The 14,923-nt window shown below is 46.8% G+C and overlaps 1 protein-coding gene across 17 annotated transcripts in view; it reads right to left on the reverse strand.

Annotated features, from left to right (window-relative positions):
* The window catches only part of LOC135912852 (nuclear receptor coactivator 3-like), a 676,617-nt gene that overhangs the window by 110,393 nt on the left and 551,301 nt on the right, over positions 1 to 14,923 (reverse strand). The window contains exon 1 of one of the 17 annotated variants that reach the window (XM_065445421.2): positions 5,248 to 5,398. The exons of 10 other annotated variants lie outside the window; for them this stretch is intronic. The gene's annotated coding sequence lies outside the window, so the exon portion shown is untranslated. 6 more of the 17 variants (XM_065445427.2, XM_065445428.2, XM_065445423.2 and 3 more) reach the window with 6 other exon arrangements.

A 14,923-nucleotide genomic window follows, 5' to 3' on the forward strand; every position in this document is an offset into this window, starting at 1 on the left:
ATTTTAATTTTCCATACTTTTCGTCTTATTTGATCACACGAAGCATGCCTCCACTATTGTCAAAAATGGCCGCTAGGTGCTTAAGAATGAGGATAAATGTACGTCTGCCAATTTGTGCACTTAATATATGCAAAACTCCCGCGGACATGCCAAATTCTGCCCCACCAAATACGAGGGGCGAGGGAGATTTGTTTAGTTTGCCCACACCACGTACCTTTTGTGGAACATGCACAGACTTTGTAAACAATCAGTTATACACAGCACACAAGCAACAGCAAACTTTGTGAACAGCAGTTTGACATGCAACGTATTTATTTTTAGACCACAAGGACTTTTTCAGCAACTTGACTGCTGCCAACATGGCCCGCTCAAGAAATTGACTTAATAAATTTGATTGAAACAAATACTACTACAGGAGTACTAGTTCTTAGCGCCTGTTTTTCCTTCACACTTGTGTTTCCCCGTCTTTCAACACCTTTACAAAAAACATTTCGTGAACAGAATTTTTTTTTTTTTAGGACTTGGCACATTTACAAAGTCGTACAATTAACCCGAGCTAATAAACTGAACCAAAAATTCAGGAGAGGGAGCAGTTATGGAAACGAATAGAAGGAAAATAATCTTTAAATAAATATGGCCCCGGTTGCGCTACCAGAGAGCACAATGCAAATAATGCCCTTACTCTGGCGAATAAGCGTCCATGCCTATACCTGCCACTACATAGAGAATGAAGCAATGCTGTTTGGCCTTTTGTCAAGCCATTGCACGAAATGAGCAAATGATATTACGACACTGTAACGGTTTCCTATGATGCCATATGGACAGAAGCATAGGCTGCACTGAAGCTAATTCTATTCGGACCAATATTTTCCACAGCCATCCACAGCCAGGACATGTATATCCTAGGAATGTGTCAAGTACATGTCCTGTTGTCATCCCTTGCATGCCCGCGAGAGACACCAGGGGGACATGCTGCGGGTGTTTTGTGGGCATATGTCAGGGCCTTTTGCATAGCGTTTGCTTTAAGGTCTACTACATTCGCAGCACAAGCTGTGTGACAGATGAGGGCCCACATGAAGAGATACATCATGTGTGGACAATTAATTGCATTCACACAAGTGGAAGTGCAGTACACTCATTTTACAGCCGCACGCAAGTAGCTCATTAACTAACTGAACATTTCATGTTTGCTTAATTTTGCACACATTGCTGCTGTCTTCACAAAACAAAGATCTACTACAACATCTACTACAACAAGTATCTGCAATGATAAACAAAGAACATACTTTCTCAGGCACCCCAACAAAACACATCCCACGTCTAAATTACAAACACCATTTTATGAATAATGATATAAACTGCCAGCCATATGATAAAAACATCAGTGGTTGCTAATATATGCAGCGATGTTTTAGTGCTTGTTTTCCTGCCATTGAGTGCCAAAAATTACATAAAACAAACGGTATCTTCTCTCGCAGATGCCACTACAAAAGGATTAAGGAGCCAATAGTTTTGAATATATGCATTACATGAACACTAAATTAAGCTAAATCCAGGGATTTAATCAAAATCTATTTATAATGCACACCATAGTGCATTTTGACCACCCAGGGTTTTTTTAATGTGCACCTGAATCTAGGTGCATGGGCATTTTTTTGCACTTCACCCCCTTCTCATGCAGTTGCTGAGGTCGAAATCATACCCACGGCCCTGAGCTCAGCAGCACACCATCCTAGCCACTACGCTACTGCGGCAGGCCATTACACAAACACTACTTGTAAGGTGAACTAAAGGTAGGCTACATCACGCTGCGAGTAGTTACCACACAGAACTCATCTGCCTCAGTAGAAGCGTGCAAGCTTATGCGCATTCACTGCTTTCGAACAGTCAACCATTTCTTGTATGCCTCGTTACTGAAAGCCAATCCTTTGAGTAAATGAATTACAAGATGTGATGCAACTTCGTGATGCCTAATAGGCAGGCATGCTATTACATCAACTTAAATTCAAATGTAAAGAAAAAAAAAGAATACACAGCCACCACTCCTGCAAGATTCCACAGTTAACGCCGCAGCCACTTCAAATGTCAGTCCAATCTAAAATATGTTCACATAAAGTGTACATATAGTGCCATTGGTCCCAAAATGAAACTATATTTTAGAAGCTGCATAAAACTGTGGCTTAATTCGAATTCAGAGAGATATGCCTATTACTAAGCAAATGCAATTCAAGCTCAAACACAAGATGGTACCAAACAGCTGTGCTTCCTGGAAATGAAGTGCTAATGTGAAGCCTCGAAACATCCCCTCCATTGGACTGCTGATGGATATTAAACTTAACTGCTCTGGACATCCACAGCCAGGACATGTATATCCTAGGAATGTGTCAAGTACATGTCCTGTTGTCATCCCTTGCATGCCCGCGAGAGACACCAGGGGGACATGCTGCGGGTGTTTTGTGGGCATATGTCAGGGCCTTTTGCATAGCGTTTGCTTTAAGGTCTACTACATTCGCAGCACAAGCTGTGTGACAGATGAGGGCCCACATGAAGAGATACATCATGTGTGGACAATTAATTGCATTCACACAAGTGGAAGTGCAGTACACTCATTTTACAGCCGCACGCAAGTAGCTCATTAACTAACTGAACTTTTCAAAGTAAACTGTATTAATAAATTCACAAAGTGGGACGTACACACGAGCTGCAGACACAATAGCTTCGAATCATAATTCGAACTTGCAAGAAAACATAATTATGTTACGAGGAACCTCAGACAAAGCTCTTTTGAGGTTAAATAGTAACATGTATGCCAAGAAAGATTCACATGCAATATCCATGGGACATCCGTAGTAGGATATCCAAAATAGGTCCATGCTCTGTATTTTCAGGATGCCCACGATGGGATATCCAAACATGGACATCCAATGAATGAACTATTTATTTTTGAAACTGTGCATGGTCATTGAGACACGATTTGGATCTCCTACGTGCGAATTGTTTTTACTGCAGTCTGTTTTCTAACAAACGCTGTGTCGCTTTATTAAAGGCAATCCTACACATATCTCAACCTATGGCAAATGTCAGCAATACTTCAGAACCTCCCCCTTTTGCTTATGTGCTAATGCAGAAAAAAATGTGTGATGTCCTTGCTCATTCATGAATTTTTCAAGTCTTCGATTCACTTGCAAACTTCCAAGCCCCAAAACCACAACAGACTTCATAGAATCGTAGTTTGCATGCCTCGACAAATGACTTGGGCAGAGTGTGCTGTACCACATAGTGCACCGCTTTCGCTTCCCACCACCATCACGAAGCCGGGGAACGTTATCGCTAGCGTCGCACTACCCAGGCTTCGCGTCACGAGCGCGATCAGTGACCCATCGAGTCCAAGATCGCAAGCGGTTTTTCGCAGAAGGCGGGGGTAACTACCGAAAAAAAAAAAAAGAAACAGCGGGTCACACGTAGCGGCGCGTGGTTCAATCGCGCGTGTCGTCGAACGGTGAATGCCTGGGGCACCCGGCAAAAAAGAACCGCCGCGTGAAACCTCATCCTTGCATCGAACACCAACTGCAGTGCCTCGAGGGTTAGCAGCGCGCCTCTGCGTGCGTTTCGCGCTCCTGCAGGGAGGCGGGAGCCGCGAGAGAGAGAAGAAAAATATAAAGTGGGAGGACGCGAACCCCGTTGTTACGTAATGTGGTTGCGCAACGCTTGACACGGCCCGCGAAAAGGCTGCCGCCCGTGCAAAAAGGGGTTCGCCAGATCGATATACGCCGCCACAAGGGCGCGTATACACGACGACAGCGCAAGACATCGAAAGAAAAGCTGCAGTGAAGGGAGAACGACGCATCTCTTTTCTGCAACCTCCGCCTTCAAGAGGCCATCGTGATGGTTCTGGCCCGTGCTTGAGGCCACGTCTCCAGAATCGCGTGGCGCCATACGATGGTTCCCCGTTGGGTCCAGTCCCGTGTCCGCAGTACGCTTCGAGCACCGTTAGATTGGACGTGCCCCCGAGTACCAGGCGGATGCGGACACTACGCGCTGCAGACTACCCGATGTACTACGGATCTCGCATAGCAAAATAAAAAAAAAAATGAAAGCGGGCGGCATGCAGATCGCAGGAGCAGCAACAAGCGAGCGCACGCCATTTTTCCACGAGAAAGCGAGGAAAAAAGATCGGCCAAGCTGAGGTTCAAGGTCGCGCGAACGGCCAACAACACGCCGCCTTTCAACGCGCCCGCAAGCACGTAACCCACAGCGCTGTTAGTGTGGCTACACCGTAGCACTGTCTCCCCGAGCGGGCGCAGCAGCGGTTCGAAGTTTTCCCAAGTTCCTTTCGAAGCCGCTGACACAACAACGCGACGACGACAACGTCTGCGCTGGCGACGGGTCGGCCCCGCGGCGGAGCCGGCGCGCTCCCGAGCCGCCTCCGGCGACCGAGTTTAGCGGGACCCCGCTGTTGGCCGCCAGCTGCGCCCGCTGGCCCGAGGTTTCGCACTGAACGACGGGCTGCAAGTGACACCCAGACGGGCTTACGGGTAACACCGAACAAGCTGTGGGACACCTCAGTACCGCTAGAAAGCACGGGGGAGCTCCCCTCCGCGAGCAGATTAGGCCTAGAGGCCGTCCGTATCACGCATGAACAACCCAATGACATTCGGCCCCACACGGGCCGCCACACACGCACACACCGACAGTCGAAACGAACCCGTGTCAATCGGTCCGGGCAGCGCACAGGCTCGGGCCAAAGTTCCCGATGCACGGCGAGCAGAAAGAAACGAGCGACGAGTTTCGCAGGCATCGGCAAAACAAAATAAACGGGACTCCCGATACAATTAGGCTTAAAAAAAAAACACACACACACACACACTGGCCGAGACGAGCCGAAGCAGCCCCCGGAGCACCCCGCACGGAACTAGGGCGTCGGACGCCCGCGCCGCAAAAACAACGGGACGCACGTAACAACGTCGCGAAACCGTACGCCGTGGCTCCGACCAGTGAACGGCGCGAGCCCGACGCTGCTGGCTAGCGCTACGGAGGCGAGGAGCGCTCGAACAGGCCCGCTCGTCGAGCGTAACCGGAGGGGAACATGGCGCTCGCCTGCCGTGCCGAGTCCCGTACAAGCCGCTCCGGCGATCACCCGGTACCCGTGCACGCGGCGACAGCTCGAGCAGCGGCCACAGTTCTTCGCCGAAATCCTAGACATTTGCGATTGCGGGTCATAACGCGAAAAGTAATAGATCACGGTACCTTGTGGGCGATCTCCACCACCGGGCCTCCAGACCCCGTCCATTTTACGTAGTCACGGGCGACAATCAAGATGGCGGCACTTCCTGAAGAGAGCACTTGATAAGCAGCGCCGCTTACAACTGGCGCGTCCTGGCGTGAGTAACCAATGCTCTCGACGCTGAAGCGGGAGCTAGGCGCTGTCGTGAGCTTCCGAATTTTCTATCACTACTTGCAGTTTGAACCTTGTTTAAATATTTGCAGTGCTGTTCGTAAACTTTGCGAAGTTAAAGTTACACGCAGATATTCCTTTATTAACCGCTCACTTGGTAAGAAAATGTACACATCAACCTGGTTTCGGTTTCGATTGCCACGAAGGCATTTTGCTTTTTGCCGTGGTATGATGCGTGGCACCAATATTTTTGCTTCAAACCATTTCGAAATGGTTCAAAATAAAGCGCTCGATCTATGCTTTAATGTCTTAATTCATTATTTATGCAATGCGTACGCTGTGGTGTCAGTAATTATCATCGCTTTGTTTTCTTTTGTTTTACTTGGGCGCGCGAACTGCGCTCGCTCCTCATTGGTGGTCGCGCATAAAGCCATACAGAAATTTCATCCCAGACGTCAGTATAACAGAAAAATGACGCAGTCGCGGCGGCGACAATGAGACTGCGGTGACATTTCAGACGCGGAAGGTTTGCTTGACTTCTGACTATGGATCACTTTTGTAGCACATTGCTGCTCCCAATTTGCATCATATAATGGTACATCAACTTCATCCCCTGCCTCCTTCGCAGTTGTCTCGCCAAATCAACAGCTTGTGCTCAGAGGAGATCGATCGTGTACACGACTGCACTGGCGTCTGACGAACGGCGCCGCGTCGGGATACTACCCCACGACGAAACACATAGTTGCTTTATTATTCCGCGCTCCTGTGCATATTATTTTCTATATCCATGTTGTTTCCGTTTTTGCGATATTTTACTCTACTTATCTCTCTCTTATTTTTTTTTTTTCGGGTCTGTGAAAGCGAACACATGATCGTGCCACGCCGTTCGTTGAGAGTATGCGAGCGACACCGTTGGAACGCGAGGATGCGATCAAGCAAGACGTTGCTGGGTCAGCAGACTCGGCCAGCCGCGCCGCAACGGGACACGCGACACCGAGCCACGCACGAATAAGCGGACGAGCAAACGGTAGGGAAGAGCATGCACTGCCGCGACCTCCGCAGCCGAACAGGCAGACGGAGCAGCAGCTCAAAAAAGCAGAAGTGACGTCAAACCAAAGGAAATCAACACGTGACATCCGGTCTTTTCTCAAGAGCAAGCGGCAGAGAGAGGATAGAGAGGACAAGGAAAGAGCGGTGACGTCACTATGACGCAATGCCTCGCCCAAATGGGAAGAGCGGCAGCGCAAGCGAGGCGCAGGCGCTACGGCCACCTGCCGCGGCCAACATGTGGGGCGCTAGCGCGCGAGAGAGAATCGGGGTTAAGTGCAAGCCGAGGAGGAAAGTTGTTTCAACCTGAATGTCAGAAGGAAGGAAGCACGGCCGGGCGGCGGTCTCGACGCTGTTACGTAGCAGAAGACCGACGGACGGTCACAGGAAGATGCCGCTGCCGCGTTTACTCGGCGCCGCTTTCTTCCTCTGCAGTACAGCCTATGGTACAGCCGACGCGAGCAGCAGCAAAAGGGAAACGCACGCGCTTCGAGACTTATTTCAGCAACCGAGACTCCAATAGCCAGCGCAGCGGGAAAATAAAAAGTGATCCCGTGAGATAAGTATTATGACGCACGTTGAGATCGGCTCTCATATTGCAAGACCGAAAGAAAAACACTACATCGCGAGGCTTCACAAGTTGGCAGAAATCGCGGCGATGTCACCATGGGGTCAGCCTCCTAGCTGGCTTCCGCGTGTTGGCAGTCGCATTGCACAGAACACGCATTAGCACATTAAAAAATCCCGCCACCGACTTATTTGGCGACGTACAAGTGGTCAAACCAAGGCGTAATTGAATATTTGTAGGCAGAAACCCACTGTCAAAACCAACGCGCTGACTGTATATACGTGGCTTTCGGTCGGCACAGAAGTTCTATCGTCAGTCACCGACAAGGTTTGCTTCATAGAACAACGTTCATGCGAAGAATGTTTAACACGCACTATGTGAGCAGGGGCGACCGAACACGCACGTGCGGGCAGTTTTATCTGCATCGAGTGGCCGTGCGAGGTCTCGCCAGTATGCTAAACAAGGGAGGTGGCGTTGTACTATTTGTGAGGTCTTCTATATCGTGCTCGGTCGTTAAGGGGTGCTCATACGCGAATGAATTCGATACGCTTGTTGCGAATTCTCAATGCTTTGCTGCAGCGGTAATTTATCATGCTCCAAACAAGAACAAATAAACTTTGATGCAACATTTGGAACATTTATTAGGTAATTTAACCAGTTTAAATAAACGAATAATGATGTGTGGGAACTTTAATATTGATGCTATAAAGGAACATGGCAGTGAATATTCTAATGCTATAAGATCATATTGATTCCATAACGTCATGAAAACCCCAGCACGTATAACTTCATTGACATACGCGCTGATCGACCATATCTTGCGCAACTTTAATACCGATTCAAGCTGGTGTAATGTTTATGATTCGGCTGTACGTAACAGATCACTCTGATACCGCTTCCTATTCCTTCGTTCCAGTCATTCTCAGGGTCATTCTCATATTTCTCATCGAGTTAGCTATCCAGCATTACGTGAGTGTTTCTGTTCTTTAACTATTGGCCCGCAGAAAAAAAAAATGGCAAAAAGCAACTTGATAGTTTCAGCAAAGCGTTATGTGATGCATTACCGCAATTGTCAAACACCCCAGAAAAAAAAATATATTATACCACACCTATCTGTCCTTGGATGACGAAAGGACTGCAAAAATCAATTAAAGGGACACTAAAGTGAAAAATGATTTCTTCTGCATCAGTAAATTACCTTCCTACAACACCAAAAACACCACTCTTACAACGATAAGACGTTTTCTAAGCTATAACAAGCGCAAGAAGGAAATACGAGTGGCGACGCATACTTGAAGTTCCCGGGCCTGGGTTGTGAGGTCTTGGTTTTTGATGGCATCTTCTAGGGCCTACTAACTATATATAGTGGTACAGACTGACCACATTGTTTTCTAAAGGAACCAAATATTAAACATGGCAAGTTTCGGGAACCTTTACTCAACCAACGCGGCCCAAATGCGAAAACACACTTTGGAATCCCTGACGTCACGCTGACGTACCGGCGCTAGAGTTTCGGCGCGAAATTCAAATACTGATACTTGGACCTTCATTTTCTGATCTAATAATCAAACTATTTTTTTGAAATGAATGCCTGCAGGGCTCTCAAACAAAGCTTTATTAGTCTAAACTGACTTATTATTTTGCTTTAGTGTCCCTTTAAAGATCAAGACTTCTGGCAAACTAAGGTAAAGTCACATAGGGTTAACAAATAGTACGAACAAAAATATCTTACCGCTTGAAATATGGTAACCAGCGCTATACGCATTCGTAGAACGAAAGAGTATTACACAAATTTAATAGCCCGTAATTTTGTCAATTCAAAGGCTACATAGCGCATCATCAACCCAGTAGTCAGGCCATCGGTTAGAGAATATAAAATGCCAGACATCAAAGTCTTAGGAATATCTAGGAAGCCTTAGTAACGTCGTTTAACTCGTACTTCGGTACATTTGGTCAAGCAATGTCTAATAATGTACCTCTTCTTTCGTCTGTTACTAACCCGGAAAGGACGTCAAAGTCATTTGGTATTGTGGACATTACAGCTGAAGAAATAGCGTCCGTAGTTAACGCATGCCATTCAAACACTCTACTGGGCACGATGGAACGTCAACAGTGACCTTAAAACATTGTATTGATATACTGTGCAAGCCATTAGAAAAATATTAATCTCTCTTTATGTACTGATATACTGCTACCTATCCAGAGTTATTAAAGATCGCTAAGGTTACTCCTATTTCCAAAGATGGGGACCATAATTTGTTAGAAAACTACCATCATAAACTTATCTCCAAACGAATCACTTCATTTCTTGAACGTGAATCCATTTTGTCTTATTGCCAGCATGGTTTTCGAGCTAGAATATCGACAAATACAGCAGCATTACCATAGTGTGACTACATAAATTCTCGCTCGAACAGCAAAAGTGTACTAGGCCTACTTCTAGACGTGCGAAAAGCGTTTGACACTGTGGACCATGACATACTGCTAATTAAGTTAGAACGCTATGGCTTTCGAGGTCTAACTCTTGAATTTTCCTGCAGCTATCTCAATAACAGAAAACAACTAGTTGCCATTGCAGATACCAAATTCGGCGTTTCTGACATTGCTACAGGTGTCCACAAGGCTCAGTACTGGGGCCGATATATTTTTTTTCTTTATTTGTAAACGATCTTCCTAATGCCTTAAAGGGACACTAAAGGTTAATATTAAGTCAACGTGAAAAGTTAAAATACCATCCCAGAAACCTCGAAACGCTTGTTTCATGCGAAGAAGAGACTTATTTTAAGAGAAAATGCGTTCTGAAGCGTCCGCGTACCTCGCACAGTTCAAATCGTCCGCCCTTCGATCTAGGAGTGGTGACGTCATGGTCTCATAGTGACGTTGCGCCGGCGGTGAGTAAAACGGCGCCCGCAGACGGCGCTACGGCTTTTCTGCGCAAAACGCAAACGCGTGGCCAAAAACAGAGCCAAGCCTGCAGAGCCTACAGCAGCGCGAAAGCGGAACTGTGGTGGCTAGCGAAAGGGAAAGCGCGCGACGATAAGCTGGTTCTTTATTTTATGTTTATGACGCCAACTTTGACGCTCGTTGCAATGGACGACCCTGACAACGACATAATGGCTCGCGATGCTGGGCTCGACTTCAACGATTCAAGCACTGATGAACGTGACCTACTACTGAGCACTCGCGCTGCCGGCGTCGTTGTGTACTACTACGACGGCAACTGTATGTCATGGCTGTACATTTCGCATATTTGTAGCTTTTCCTTCGAGAAAACCAAATACCGCACACTTCGACCTGCAGCTGTTCATGCGCTTCGGAGAATGCAGACAAGACCGACGGAACAGCGCTACGCAAAAGCATTGCTTTGAAAGGCACTCCACACATCTTCAGCAAGTCGGCGTTGAACTCGTAATCCTATAGACGAAAGTGCAGCGAGCACAATATGCAATTTTCCGGCTCTTTGCCAACGCGCCGTGGCAGAGGTACGGCACATAACCACTACGAACGGAGAGATTCACTCGTTGGCACACAGCGATAAGTAACGTTGGCTTCGCCGCGGCAACTGCCCTTGGCCAAGTTCCGCGGACCGTTCGCGCATCCCACAGCATCACATGGACGTGGCATTCTCGCTGCTTGTTCCAAATGCAAGTTTCGCGAGCCAGCAGAACCAGCTCAGCACGACGCGATAACGAAACAACTGAAACTCCAAAGCGCGCGCGGCGCAGAGTCATGCGCGCAGAGTAGAGCGAAAACGAAACCTTTTGACCACCCATACTACTGAACGGTAACGTCAAAATGTCAATTTTTCTTAAAATCGAACAGAAGTAGATACGTAGCATTTTCTTCCGTCTTATAACCTAATGAAATGATCTTTTTAATACGAGTAGTTGAGTACTAGTTACATAAATTATGATGAGGAGTGCCTTCGTCATCGGGCTCGGAACGTCGCTGGGGGATCTCAAATCGTGTCACGCATTTACCTCAATTTTTCGTTTACTAAAGCTCTGTTCGCGATTATATTGACGCCTTCGACGTTCTAGACCATTCCTTTATCACTTTAACTTGACTTCATAGTAACCTTTAGTGTCCCTTTAAACAACTTCTCTGCTGTAATGTATGCAGACGACACGGTTTTACTTCGTGCGCTAGACTCAATGGACTAAAAATTCCAGTGGCTAATAATGAACTTCTAAGTGTTAACCAGTCGTATACGTCAAATAAACTAACTCTGAATACCAACAAAACTAAATATATTTTCCTTACTTCTTCGTGGAAAGCACCTCTAAGAGAATGTCACTCGCTTTCTCTAAACCATAATGTACTTGAGCGGGTAAGTTCAATTAAATACTTGGGTGTCACACTCGATGAGCATCTTCATTGGAAGCCATAGATTGCATAGCTCTGAAAAAAATTAAGCGAAAATTGTTTTGATTCTGTGCAAATGCCGCTATTACTTCGACCTGCCACTCTGAGGGCAATTTACTTAAACATATTCCATAGTCATCTATCCTGCAGTACTGCATCTTGGGGTCACACGTACGTTTCAGATGTAGAGCCTGTGGTACTTCTTCATAAAAGGGCATTGCTATTGATGACTTCTTTTCGGATTGCAATGCTAAATCAATGACACTGTTTCAGAGTTTAAATATACTGCCTTTCACTTTATCACTGAATTTTAAGACAACAATAAGTACTCATAATAGCATAACCACTAAGTGCCCTTCGAGTTTATCAATTTTTTTACACTCCAGAAGCAATACACGCAGTGCACTCAAGGGAAATTTTCTTTTGCCAAAAATTCATAATGTGCATGGAAGGAGGAAGCTAAACAGCACTGGAGCATTCCTATGGAACAACTCACCATCGGAAGTAAAACAAGCCACAATTTATTGATTATCATTAAAATACCATTATCCCTCACTACTATACTATCTGTATATACAGCGTATTCATTTCGCGCGTGTTACTCAGTACAAATTCCTTTCTGTAGGTTTCTCGTAGCTGCTAGAAGTGCGCTGCCTTTTGTTTACAAATGCATATTTATGTACGTCTGATTTATTTATATATACTTTACCGTATTGGCATTGTGATTGTGAATAACATCTATAGCACGGATCCCAACGAGCCTTCAGCTAGGGATCCAGATGTCTTGTACAACGTAAGGGCAGCGGATTGGGCGAGTTGGTGTCCCATGGTAACAATAAAATTCAAACAGCGCTAGACGACAGGACCAGAAAGAGGAGACAAACACGGCGCCGAGTCTTGTACAACGTTTCCTGGGTACTCTTCCTACTTTGAATAAATTTGAATTGAATCGAATCGAATCTACGGCACAACGCGAAAGGCCACTCCGACAGCTCTGGCGTCGTGAAGCGGCCTCCGAGACGTGCGACACGCGCCGCCCATCTCGGAGGTGACGCGCCATTAGCGACTCGAGACTGCAGCAAGCTTTCTGCGCTGTGCTCGGCTCCACTCTAACGGCGCTTAAAAAGCAACATCGAATTAGTCTAGACTGGAAGAGCGTGTCGCTCTCGTTAATCTGAAGAAAAGATATCGCCTACTAGCAGAAAGAACAAAGCGCCCCCCCCCCCCCCAAACCATATACTTCCTTCTTGAATGTTTCGAGCCTTGAGGAGGCACTAAAGGCAAATACTAAGCAGACGTGGACTATCTAAATACCATTCCAGAAACCTCGACATACTAGTTGCGTGCCATGAAACGGCTCAGTTTGCGAGAAAATTGCGTCCAAAGAGTCCCGAATACCTTGGATCACAATTCAAATCTCCCGCCGCCCAACCAGGGAGTGGTGACGTTGCACACGCCATCGCCACCCTGTGCTGCCATCGGTAGACTTGTAAACACGTGAACGCTGTCGCATAAATTACCTCGATGCGCTAAAGAATTCGACGCCATGCTGACGCACTCGTTGGTTCGCTCCGTTGCCGCGATCCATGTGGCTGCAGCAAGCAAGCGCAGCCAGAAGAAGCGCGCGTAGTATTCTTCGTCTACATTTCACGAGCGACTTCATCGCGCCCAGCCTTGTAAGACGTTAGCACTCTTTCCTCTAAGCCACGACGTCACATCGATGACGTCATGGACGGTATTCGGAGACTCACTTTAGTGTCGAATTGAAATATGTTAAATGTGTTTTTCCACCGTCGCGCTTGCTAATCGCCATCCTTTTACGCACGAGCGGCGCGCGCCAGGTAGACTTTTTTTCACAACTGGGAGAATATTCGTCAGTACTCCATTACACGCTGACTAGAGTGATGAATAAGTCGAGCTGCGCGCACAAGATACATTTCTGCGATACTGAAGAAAAGGTCACCCTTGCCGTGACAGGAGTCCTTTTGGCACGCGAGAAAAAATCGCGAGAACGAAAGAAGGGCGGCGACGCTCTCGTGAAGTTCGCGCACGAGCTCGCGCTGTGACGTCAAGGGTCTTAACGTCACAGCATTGTACTCTGATGAAGCCAAAGAATACACTTGAAAGCTTCGAAAATTATCATATATATATATATATATATATATATATATATCTTGACATTTGTGACGTCACACTGACTAACGTGCCGGCGCTATAAGTTTTCGGCGCGAAATTTAATATTATAGATGGAACTTTGACCATTTCCTTTTCTTAAGGCAAACCTATTAGCGCTAAACTAACGGTAGTGAAGTTCTGAAAGGATACATTATGAGGTAAAACTCACTTATACTCGGTGAAAACCTAAGAATTAAAAGGTTAAACGTACGCTGCCCATCTCAAACACAATTTGCATCGATGCGCGCCGGCCAATTATATTTGCCTATTTAACCTGACCTCAACCGGTTTAGCGTGTTTGAAATAACTGCGTTGTGCGCACAGATTGGTTTTTGTGCCGCTGGTTTCAGGATGAAACGTGAACGTCCAGGCGAATTTTATGGAGGATCCCGATGTCACCGCTCAGACAAAAAAGCGACATTTTACTTGGGAAACAATTACTAGCCTTTACTTTCCAGTCATCCTAGGATTTACATTAGCACATCGAAGTCACTGCATACAAGTCGCGATCGGACTCCAGCTGGCTCTGCTCTCCTTTTTTCAGAGGCGAAGAGCATGGCGCAGTGCACCTTTAACGCGAAATCGTTAAGGGCCCCGCGTCGCAGAAAATCCGGCGCCGGTGTACCGCCTCCAGCGTCCAGCGTCGAAAAAGAATGTCGAACCAAATTCCGAATCACGCATACCAAACCCCTCTTCTACTGTGAAAGTTGCTCATACCTTGCGTTTCATTCGTTACAATATTATTGCTCGGAATTTTGAGAACGGCTGCCCACAAACAAATGCAGTGGGAAGAAAAAAATGGCTGTGGCTTAGGTAAGGTTAAGCCCAGGATGCGAAGCATACTAGCCTTTATTTTAGTTGTTGAACCACTGTTTAGCTTGGTGAACTGCTGTTGCTTGGCTATATTTGGTTCGGCTAGACGAAGAAACAACTCATGCGTTACTCTGCTTAGCCTTGGACGCCCCGCATTGGACGCGGTGAGCGTCGAGCAACGCAGCGTTCGGCGCGGCAACGAAATGTGCGCCTGAGCAAGCGACGCACGCCTGAGCCTTAGAAACAGCTCGTTTCTAAGGCAACACCGCATTCACTAGAGGCGCTTTTGTACCGCTTTGAAGCATCGTACTCGTGGCTCAGTGGTAGCGTCTCCGTCTCACACTCCGGAGACCCTGGTTCGATTCCCACCCAGCCCATCTTGCAAGAGTTGAGCCAAAGCCACTTCTCCTCTGTCGTGACGTCACGGTGTCACGAGGTTTCAAGGCGACACCGCCGCGCCTGAGGAGCTGGGTTGAGCCCTCGTAATATGCTTCGCATAAAACACCGACAGCGCGTATCTTTTGCGTTAGCTCTTCTCAGACTGAAATATTAAAAGTGCG

This window comes from Dermacentor albipictus, chromosome 3 (genome assembly GCF_038994185.2).
Source record: "Dermacentor albipictus isolate Rhodes 1998 colony chromosome 3, USDA_Dalb.pri_finalv2, whole genome shotgun sequence".
In the NCBI taxonomy this organism is placed as follows: Eukaryota; Metazoa; Arthropoda; class Arachnida; order Ixodida; family Ixodidae; genus Dermacentor; species Dermacentor albipictus.